Genomic DNA, 10,926 nt, shown 5'->3' with positions numbered 1-10,926 from the left:
AGGACAGGCATTGGAGTTCAGGAACTAAGCAAGGTAATACAGAACCAGACAGGGACTCAAGAACAAGGAATCAGATAGGGCATCAGGAACAAGGAATCACTAGAACAGGCTGGCATTATCCCACCCAGCTAAACAACTTAACGACCAAGCACTGAGCAAAGGTCAGGGGCAGGCTAATAAAGGGACTTAATAGAATAATTAGTGACACATGGGGCTAATGACGTGGGCAGAGGAAGGGGAGCAGACTGCAGGAATACAAAAAGTACAGAGAAAACCAAAAGGGACAGGTACTAACAGCCTTGAGTGGCTCAGTTGGGTAATGCACCAGCAGTCCGAAAAACAATCAAGGGATTGAATCCTGAAAGGGAATTCGACAAGGTTAATAATATTATTGGACCCCTTTTGGATCTATTATACACAATATCATTTGGGGGGGGGATTTATTAACATTCCAGGTTTTATCTTTTGTTAAAACCAGGACTAAACTTATTTCCACGAAGGGCAATCATTTACTAAAAAATCCAAGTTAAAAAAGCACAAAAGAAAAAAAGTTGTGGAAAAAAAACCAAGACTTTTTTGTCACATGAGAACCGTAATTTTGTCCTCTTGCCGCACAAAAGCTAGCATCAAAAACCTCTAGAAAGCCGTAAAAACCATAGAAAGATCTTCCGATTGTAAAAGGGACATCTGCTATTGACTTTGATGCGATATCGACAAGCTGTGGCTGGCGCAATTTTGCATTTGGAATTGTTGTATAATAAATTGAGACAAATTTGCTGATTTCTTTGGGCACCGCACATGTATCGATAAGCTGCCAACTTGGTCTCTTGGCAACTTTCATTGACTGGTTTATGCCCACCTTTAGTCAACTCTTATCTTTTTCTATGGAAAAACATTAAGTAAAGAATCAACAGGCAGCATGCCAACATGATTTGTGTAAACAGCAGGAACTGTATGAATAAGTCCCTGAACTGATGAACTGTCTGTTTATTTCTGTAATTCTCAGGTTGGTGCCAAAATCTGTACAAATACACAAAATGTAAAAGTCTTTTTTCTTAACTGTGCTTAGTACAGGGGTGCTGAATCCTGTGCCTAAAGCCTGGGGCTGCCATCACCCTGCATGTGTTGGTAATTCCAACTATTGGGTTGTGCCAAGAGACTCACACACTAATGTCAATTCAAAACCCCCTTGCTAATCCCAGCCTAGGGTGAGATTTGGGGTGAGAGCTTATTAGTGCCCTGGGTACCCCTGGAACTATAGCAGGGTGACTGTTACCCCAATGTTTCTATATATCTGTAACCTTGTTATGGGCTAAGGGGGCCCAGCCTGAAGGCCAGTTAGGGGGAGATTTGTGGTGAGTGCTTATTTGTGCCCTGGGTACCCCTGGAACTATAGCAGGGTGACTGTTACCCCAATGTTTCTATATATCTGTAACCTTGTTATGAGCTAAGGGGGTCAAGCCTGAAGGCCAGTTAGGGGGGGATTTGGGGTGAGTGCTTATTTGTGCCCTGGGAACCCCTGGAACTATAGCAGGGTCACTGTTACCCCAATGTTTCTATATATCTGTAACCTTGTTATGAGCTAAGGGGGCCCAGCCTGAAGGCCAGTTAGGGGGAGATTTGGGGTGAGTGCTTATTTGTGCCCTGGGTACCCCTGGAACTATAGCAGGGTGACAGTTACCCCAATGTTTCTATATATCTGTAACCTTGTTATGGGCTAAGGGGGCCCAGCCTGAAGGCCAGTTAGGGGGAGATTTGTGGTGAGTGCTTATTTGTGCCCTGGGTACCCCTGGAACTATAGCAGGGTGACTGTTACCCCAATGTTTCTATATATCTGTAACCTTGTTATGAGCTAAGGGGGTCAAGCCTGAAGGCCAGTTAGGGGGGGATTTGGGGTGAGTGCTTATTTGTGCCCTGGGAACCCCTGGAACTATAGCAGGGTCACTGTTACCCCAATGTTTCTATATATCTGTAACCTTGTTATGAGCTAAGGGGGCCCAGCCTGAAGGCCAGTTAGGGGGAGATTTGGGGTGAGTGCTTATTTGTGCCCTGGGTACCCCTGGAACTATAGCAGGGTGACTGTTACCCCAATGTTTCTATATATCTGTAACCTTGTTATTGGCTAATGGGGGCCCAGCCTGAAGGCCAGTTAGGGGGGATTTGGGGTGAGTGCTTATTTGTGCCCTGGGTACCCCTGGAACTATAGCGGGGTGACTGTTACCCCAATGTTTCTATATATCTGTAACCTTACCATAGGCTATGGAGGCCCAGCCTGAAGGCCAGTTAGGGAGAGATTAGGGGTTAGTGCTTATTTGTGCCCTGGGTACCCCTGGAACTATAGTAGGGTGACTGTTACCCCAATGTTTCTATATATCTGTAACCTTGTTATGAGCTAAGGGGGCCCAGCCTGAAGGCCAGTTAGGGGGGATTTGGGGTGAGTGCTTATTTGGGCCCTTGGTACCCCTGCAATTATAGCAGGGTGACTGTTACCCCAATGTTTCTATATAGCTGCAATCTTGTTATGTGCTAAGCGGCCCATCCAAACGTTGGGTAATGCACCAGCAGTCTGAAAAATAATCAAGGGATTAAATCCTGAAAGGGAATTCAACCAGGGTTAATAATATTATTGGACCCCTTTTGGATCTATTATACACAATATCATTTGGGGGGGGGGATTTATTAACATTCCAGGTTTTATCTTTTGTTAAAACCAGGACTAAACTTATTTCCACAAAGGGCAATCATTTACTAAAAAATTCAAGTTAAAAAAGCACAAAAGAAAAAAAGTTGCGGAAAAAAAACCATGAAAACCGAGACTTTTTTGTCACATGAGAACCGTAATGAACCGTAATTTTGTCCTCTTGCCGCACAAAAGCTAGCATCAAAAACCTCTAGAAAGCCGTAAAAACCATAGAAAGATCTTCCGATTGTAAAAGGGACATCTGCTATTGACTTTGATGCGATATCGACAAGCTGTGGCTGGCGCAATTTTGCATTTGGAATTGTCGTATAATAAATTAAGACAAATTTGCTGATTTCTTTGGGCACCGCACATGTATCGATAAGCTGCCAACTTGGTCTTTTGGCAACTTTCATTGACTGGTTTATGCCCACCTTTAGTCAACTCTTATCTTTTTCTATTTCTATGGAAAAACATTAAGTAAAGAATCAACAGGCAGCATGCCAACATGATTTGTGTAAACAGCAGGAACTGTATGAATAAGTCCCTGAACTCATGAATTGTCTGTTTATTTCTGTAATTCTCAGGTTGGTGCCAAAATCTGTACAAATACACAAAATGTAAAAGTCTTTTTTCTTAACTGTGCTTAGTACAGGGGTGCTGAATCCTGTGCCTAAAGCCTGGGGCTGCCATCACCCTGCATGTGTTGGTAATTCCAACTATTGGGTTGTGCCAAGAGCCTCACACACTAATGTCAATTCAAAACCCCCTTGCCAATCCCAGCCTAGGGTGAGATTTGGGATGAGAGCTTATTAGTGCCCTGGGTACCCCTGGAACTATAGCAGGGTGACTGTTACCCCAATGTTTCTATATATCTGTAACCTTGTTATGAGCTAAGGGGGCCCAGCCTGAAGGCCAGTTAGGGGGAGATTTGGGGTGAGTGCTTATTTGTGCCCTGGGTACCCCTGGAACTATAGCAGGGTGACTGTTACCCCAATGTTTCTATATATCTGTAACCTTGTTATTGGCTAATGGGGGCCCAGCCTGAAGGCCAGTTAGGGTGAGAATTGGGCTGAGTGCTTATTTGTGCCCTGGGTACCCCTGGAACTATAGCAGGGTGACTGTTACCCCAATTTTTCTATATATCTGTAACCTTGTTATTGGCTAATGAGGCCCAGCCTGAAGGCCAGTTATGGAGAGATTTGGGTTGAGTGCTAATTTGTGCCCTGGGTACCCCTGGAACTATAGCATGGTGACTTTTACCCCAATTTTTCTATATATCTGTAACCTTATCATAGGCTAATGAGGCCCAGCCTGAAGGCCAGTTAGGGAGAGATTTGGGTTGAGTGCTAATTTGTGCCCTGGGTACCCCTGGAACTATAGCAGGGTGACTGTTACCCCAATGTTTCTATATATCTGTAACCTTGTTATTGGCTAATGGGGGCCCAGCCTGAAGGCCAGTTACGGGGGATTTGGGGTGAGTGCTTATTTGTGCCCTGGGTACCCCTGGAACTATAGCAGGGTGACTGTTACCCCAATGTTTCTATATATCTGTAACCTTGTTATTGGCTAATGGGGGCCCAGCCTGAAGGCCAGTTAGGGGGGATTTGGGGTGAGTGCTTATTTGTGCGCTGGGTACCCCTGGAACTATAGCAGGGTGACTGTTACCTCAATGTTTCTATATATCTGTAACCTTGTTATGAGCTAAAGGGGGCCCAGTCTGAAGGCCAGTTAGGGTGAGAATTGGGCTGAGTGCTTATTTGTGCCCTGGGTACCCCTGGAACTATAGCGGGGTGACTGTTACCCCAATGTTTCTATATATCTGTAACCTTATCATAGGCTAATGAGGCCCAGCCTGAAGGCCAGTTAGGGAGAGATTTGGGCTGAGTGCTTATTTGTGCCCTGGGTACCCCTTGAACTATAGCAGGGTCACTGTTACCCCAATGTTTCTATATATCTGTAACCTTGTTATAAGCTAAGGGGGCCCAGCCTGAAGGCCAGTTATGGAGAGATTTGGGGTGAGTGCTTATTTGTGCCCTGGGTACCCCTGGAACTATAGCAGGGTGACTGTTACCCCAATGTTCCTATATATCTGTAACCTTGTTATGGGCTAAGGGGGCCCAGCCTGAAGGCCAGTTAGGGGGGGATTTTGGGTGAGTGCTTATTTGTGCCCTGGGTACCCCTGGAACTATAGCAGGGTGACTGTTACCCCAATGTTTCTGTATATCTGTAACCCTGTTATGAGCTAAGCGGCCCATCCAAACGTTGGGTAATGCACCAGCAGTCCTAAAAACAATCAAGGGATTAAATCCTGAAAGGGAATTCAACCAGGGTTAATAATATTATTGGACCCTTTTTGGATCTATTATACACAATATCATTTTGGGGGGGGGGGATTTATTAACATTCCAGGTTTTATCTTTTGTTAAAACCAGGACTAAACTTATTTCCACAAAGGGCAATCACTTTTTTGTCACATGAGAACCGTAATTTTGTCCTCTTGCCGCACAAAAGCTAGCATCAAAAACCTCTAGAAAGCCGTAAAAACCATAGAAAGATCTTCCGATTGTAAAAGGGACATCTGCTATTGACTTTGATGCGATATCGACAAGCTGTGGCTGGCGCAATTTTGCATTTGGAATTGTCGTATAATAAATTAAGACAAATTTGCTGATTTCTTTGGGCACCGCACATGTATCGATAAGCTGCCAACTTGGTCTCTTGGCAACTTTCATTGACTGGTTTATGCCCACCTTTAGTCAACTCTTATCTTTTTCTATGGAAAAACATTAAGTAAAGAATCAACAGGCAGCATGCCAACATGATTTGTGTAAACAGCAGGAACTGTATGAATAAGTCCCTGAACTCATGAATTGTCTGTTTATTTCTGTAATTCTCAGGTTGGTGCCAAAATCTGTACAAATACACAAAATGTAAAAGTATTTTTTCTTAACTGTGCTTAGTACAGGGGTGCTGAATCCTGTGCCTAAAGCCTGGGGCTGCCATCACCCTGCATGTGTTGGTAATTCCAACTATTGGGTTGTGCCAAGAGACTCACACACTAATGTCAATTCAAAACCCCCTTGCCAATCCCAGCCTAGGGTGAGATTTGGGGTGAGTGCTTATTTGTGCCCTGGGTACCCCTGGAACTATAGCAGGGTGACTGTTACCCCAATGTTTCTATATATCTGTAACCTTGTTATGGGCTAAGGGGGCCCAGCCTGAAGGCCAGTTAGGGGGGGATTTGGGGTGAGTGCTTATTTGTGCCCTGGGTACCCCTGGAACTATAGCAGGGTGACTGTTACCCCAATGTTTCTATATATCTGTAACCTTGTTATGGGCTAAGGGGGCCCAGCCTGAAGGCCAGTTAGGGGGGGATTTGGGGTGAGTGCTTATTTGTGCCCTGGGTACCCCTGGAACTATAGCAGGGTGACTGTTACCCCAATGTTCCTATATATCTGTAACCTTGTTATGGGCTAAGGGGGCCCAGCCTGAAGGCCAGTTAGGGGGGGATTTTGGGTGAGTGCTTATTTGTGCCCTGGGTACCCCTGGAACTATAGCAGGGTGACTGTTACCCCAATGTTTCTGTATATCTGTAACCCTGTTATGAGCTAAGCGGCCCATCCAAACGTTGGGTAATGCACCAGCAGTCCGAAAAACAATCAAGGGATTAAATCCTGAAAGGGAATTCAACCAGGGTTAATAATATTATTGGACCCTTTTTGGATCTATTATACACAATATCATTTTGGGGGGGGGGGGGATTTATTAACATTCCAGGTTTTATATTTTGTTAAAACCAGGACTAAACTTATTTCCACGAAGGACAATCACTTTTTTGTCACATGAGATCCGTAATTTTGTCCTCTTGCCGCAAAAAAGCTAGCATCAAAAACCTCTAGAAAGCTGTAAAAACCATAGAAAGATCTTCCGATTGTAAAAGGGACATCTGCTATTGACTTTGATGCGATATCGACAAGCTGTGGCTGGCGCAATTTTGCATTTGGAATTGTCGTATGATAAATTGAGACAAATTAGCTGATTTCTTTGGGCACCGCACATGTATCGATAAGCTGCCAACTTGGTCTCTTTGCAACTTTCATTGACTGGTTTATGCCCACCTTTAGTCAACTCTTATCTTTTTCTATGGAAAAACATTAAGTAAAGAATCAACAGGCAGCATGCCAACATGATTTGTGTAAACAGCAGGAACTGTATGAATAAGTCCCTGAACTCATGAATTGTCTGTTTATTTCTGTAATTCTCAGGTTGGTGCCAAAATCTGTACAAATACACAAAATGTAAAAGTCTTTTTTCTTAACTGTGCTTAGTACAGGGGTGCTGAATCCTGTGCCTAAAGCTTGGGGCTGCCATCACCCTGCATGTGTTGGTAATTCCAACTATTGGGTTGTGCCAAGAGACTCACACACTAATGTCAATTCAAAACCCCCTTGCTAATCCCAGCCTAGGGTGAGATTTGTGGTGAGAGCTTATTAGTGCCCTGGGTACCCCTGGAACTATAGCAGGGTGACTGTTACCCCAATGTTTCTATATATCTGTAACCTTGTTATGGGCTAAGGGGGCCCAGCCTAAAGGCCAGTTAGGGGGGGATTTGGGGTGAGTGCTTATTTGTGCCCTGGGTACCCCTGGAACTATAGCAGGGTGACTGTTACCCCAATGTTTCTATATATCTGTAACCTTGTTATGGGCTAAGGGGGCCCAGCCTGAAGGCCAGTTAGGGGGGGATTTTGGGTGAGTGCTTATTTGTGCCCTGGGTACCCCTGGAACTATAGGAGGGTGACTGTTACCCCAATGTTCCTATATATCTGTAACCTTGTTATGGGCTAAGGGGGCCCAGCCTGAAGGCCAGTTAGGGGGAGATTTGGGGTGAGTGCTTATTTGTGCCCTGGGTACCCCTGGAACTATAGCAGGGTGACTGTTACCCCAATGTTTCTATATATCTGTAACCTTGTTATGGGCTAAGGGGTCCATCCAAACGTTGGACTAGAATACATTGAAATGGAAGTTATAAGTAAATACACCACTGTTTGGTGAATAAAATTTTGCAAATATATGCACTAACATTTATCTGTACATGTTGCCTCTGTCATTAGGTTTAATAATTTATCGCTTTAATTTCTTTGATTGCCCTTTTCTAAACAGCTTTGATTAAACATCAACTAAGACATTCTGAATACATTTTAATTAACTGAGGATAAATTTTATTGGCATTATTGGCAAACTGATAAGCACTTTCTGAAAGAGAAACAGACTGTAATTACAGTGTATATAGCGGATAATAACCTAACCCCCTCTGGAATGTACTGTACAATATAAAGATATAAGAATTGACCAAGTATTTCTATGAACATATAAAAACATAAGCAGCGTTTTTATATAGGTCATGGAACCACAAGTTCCAGCTGCTTTGACAGGAAGCTGTAATTGGAGTTACAATGGCAGTTGCAGAGGTGAGTACAATATTTTGTCTTATTGTGTTGCCTTATTTTGGTGGGAGAAAAAAACCCATAATGATTAATGTATTAATTAAAGGGATTCTGTCATGATTTTTATGGTGTAATTTTTATTTATAAATTACACTGTTTACATAGCAAATAATTCACTCTACCATTTAAATGTTATTCTTGAAACAATAAATGTATTTTTAGCTGTAATATTGTAATAATTGGAACATCTCAGTGCATTGTGCCTGGGTTTGAGCTTTCAGAAGGAGCCAGCGCTACACATTAGAACTGCTTTCAGGTAACCTGTTGTTTCTCCTACTCCCATGTAACTGGAGGAGTCCCAAGCCGGACTTGGATTTCTTACTATTGAGTGCTATTCTGATACCTACTGGGAGCTGCTATCTTGCTCCCTTCCCATTGTTCTGCTGATTGGCTGCTGGGAGGGGGGTGGGATATTACTCCAACTCACAGCTCAGTAGTAGATTCAAACTGCGCCTAAATATTTCAGATTAGTCATTCGCCCTTTCTCCTAAATTAACCCTTGTTTCATTCCTAAAATATGAAAATTACAGCTCCAGTTGGCACAAAAACGCTTTCCTTTTTGACAAAATTAGAACAGGATCTAATAGTGCCAAGCATAGTTGGCAACTATCAAAAAAACTCTTTTTGTTCATGGGCATAAACCCTTGTGCTAAATATTTGGAGAGTCTGGTGATAGCTGGTACAGCATGCAATCTCCCCAAAAAAACAAACTTTTCTTTTCAAACTTCCCTTGGAGGAGCAGTGCCGGATTGCTTGTTCTAAGGGGGTGGGGGTATGCGCGGCGCGCTGTGTGCGCATGATCTGGCGATGGATGTGCCAGTAGGACAGGTACTCCAGCCTTGAGTATAAGCAGAGGATTCCTTTTTAAGCACATTTTGCGTGCTGGAAAACTTGCTTATACTCGAGTATATATGGTACTTAGTTTTTACCTTTATTTCTCCGCCGACTTACATTTTCGCCGGTGGGATGGCAGGTGATGGCAACTCGGGGAGATTAGTCGCCCGTGAACAGGGAGATTTGTCGCGGGCGACTAATCTCCCCATATGCCAGAGCCCTTAGGAGCTCTGTGTGAAGGGTGAAAACACACTGAGCTACTAGTAGCAGCTACTTTTTCAAGGCTACTAAACTCCAAAAAATCCCCTGCCATAGACAATACTGAGAATTGCCTCTGCTAAAACACACAGAGAGACAGTTATCAGTAAATGATCAGCATTTTCTTTTTTAGTAGCCATGACAAGTAGCAGCTACTAGTAGCTCCATGTGTCTCCACCCTAAAGGAGAACTAAAGCCTAAGGGCAGGGGTACATGGGGAGGGCCCTTGAGAGGAAACTTCGGGCGACTGCGGGACATCGCAGCAACGTGTATGCCATACCACCGCCAATTTACATTCTAGCCGGTGGGATGGCATTAAGGGGAGATTAGTCGCCCGCGAAAACGAAGATTTGTCGCGGGGCGACTTATGTCCCCGTGTACCCCTGGCCTAACTGGTAAAGAAGTAGGCTGGAAATGTTGCACATTATGTTTTAGACTTCTGTACCAGCCCCAGGCAACCACAGGCCTTTAGCAGGGAAGATCTGTGCCCCCAAAGATGCCCCAGTAGCCCCCAGTCTTCTTTTCTGCTGATTTCCTGCCCATGCTCTGTGCTGCTGTCGCTTACCTGAGCTTAGAGACAGACTCAAAATACATGGAATATAAAATGTCATGATTTTAGATTGATTAGTAATGTTCACGTTATATGGCAGCTCAGAATCTAGTGCAATTAGCATCAGCATTGAATAATCCCCACCGCTGCTCAGAGCTCACTGAGTATGTGTCGCACTTCTAACAAAATCCAAGATGGTGAGCTCCTGTGACACCTCTGAAGTACTAGATCATTACTACCATAGAGATGCTGAACCTGTTTATAATATATGGCATTTTTAACCATATTCATTGTTTGGGTTTACTGTAGATCTCCTTTACTGTAAATCCTTGAACTGTGTAATCTCATGGTTTTCAACTGTAATCTAATGTTTTCCTAGTTAAACATTAAAACATTTCTACACTTTGTTTTTTGCAAGTTTAACTAGATCAGCTTCCACCAAATCCATAAAGATATTGCAGCTAAGATCTTGTGTGTTAAAGCAGGGCTTCCCAACCTTTTCAGCAGCACGGCCCGGTAGGAGGCAAATTTTTTTTCACACGGACCGATGGGGGCGGGGCGCGCCGCGTAATACATGCGACGCGCTGGGGAGGGGGGGGGGGGGTGCGCTGCGGCCCACTGCCCTGCTGTCCACGGCCCGGAACTGGTCCGCGGCCCGGCGGTTGGGGACCCCTGTGTTAAAGTAATTACTTCCGATGGTATATTAACCATATCCAAGACACAGGCTTGTTCTTTAAATGTGAAGAAGTTGCTGAATTATCCACCCACACCCTTAATTTGTTCCTGACAGGTGTTTTGATAACCCTGGAATGTCCTAAGGGGCGGAAAATTCAGAATCATCTAATATAAAAATAGGTATCATCTGTGGAATCATTAGAAAAGGAAATCTTTTTATCTATACGATAATTTTTAAAATAGGCCATGGTTTCTGCCACATGTACACTGTATTATTATAATCCGCTTTATCCTACAGAAACTTTTAGTTTTTCTCTCCAGTGTTTTCAAATATTGTCACAAATTCTGATCCATCCTAATAAAGGCTGCCGTTGTTTTATCACATTTATGTAATTTCTGTTGTTTCTCGTTTATTTCATCCC

This window comes from Xenopus tropicalis, chromosome 7 (assembly GCF_000004195.4).
Source record: "Xenopus tropicalis strain Nigerian chromosome 7, UCB_Xtro_10.0, whole genome shotgun sequence".
Lineage (NCBI taxonomy): Eukaryota > Metazoa > Chordata > Amphibia > Anura > Pipidae > Xenopus > Xenopus tropicalis.
The sequence above is the reverse complement of the archived record's forward strand: the minus strand, read 5'-3'. Positions refer to the sequence as shown.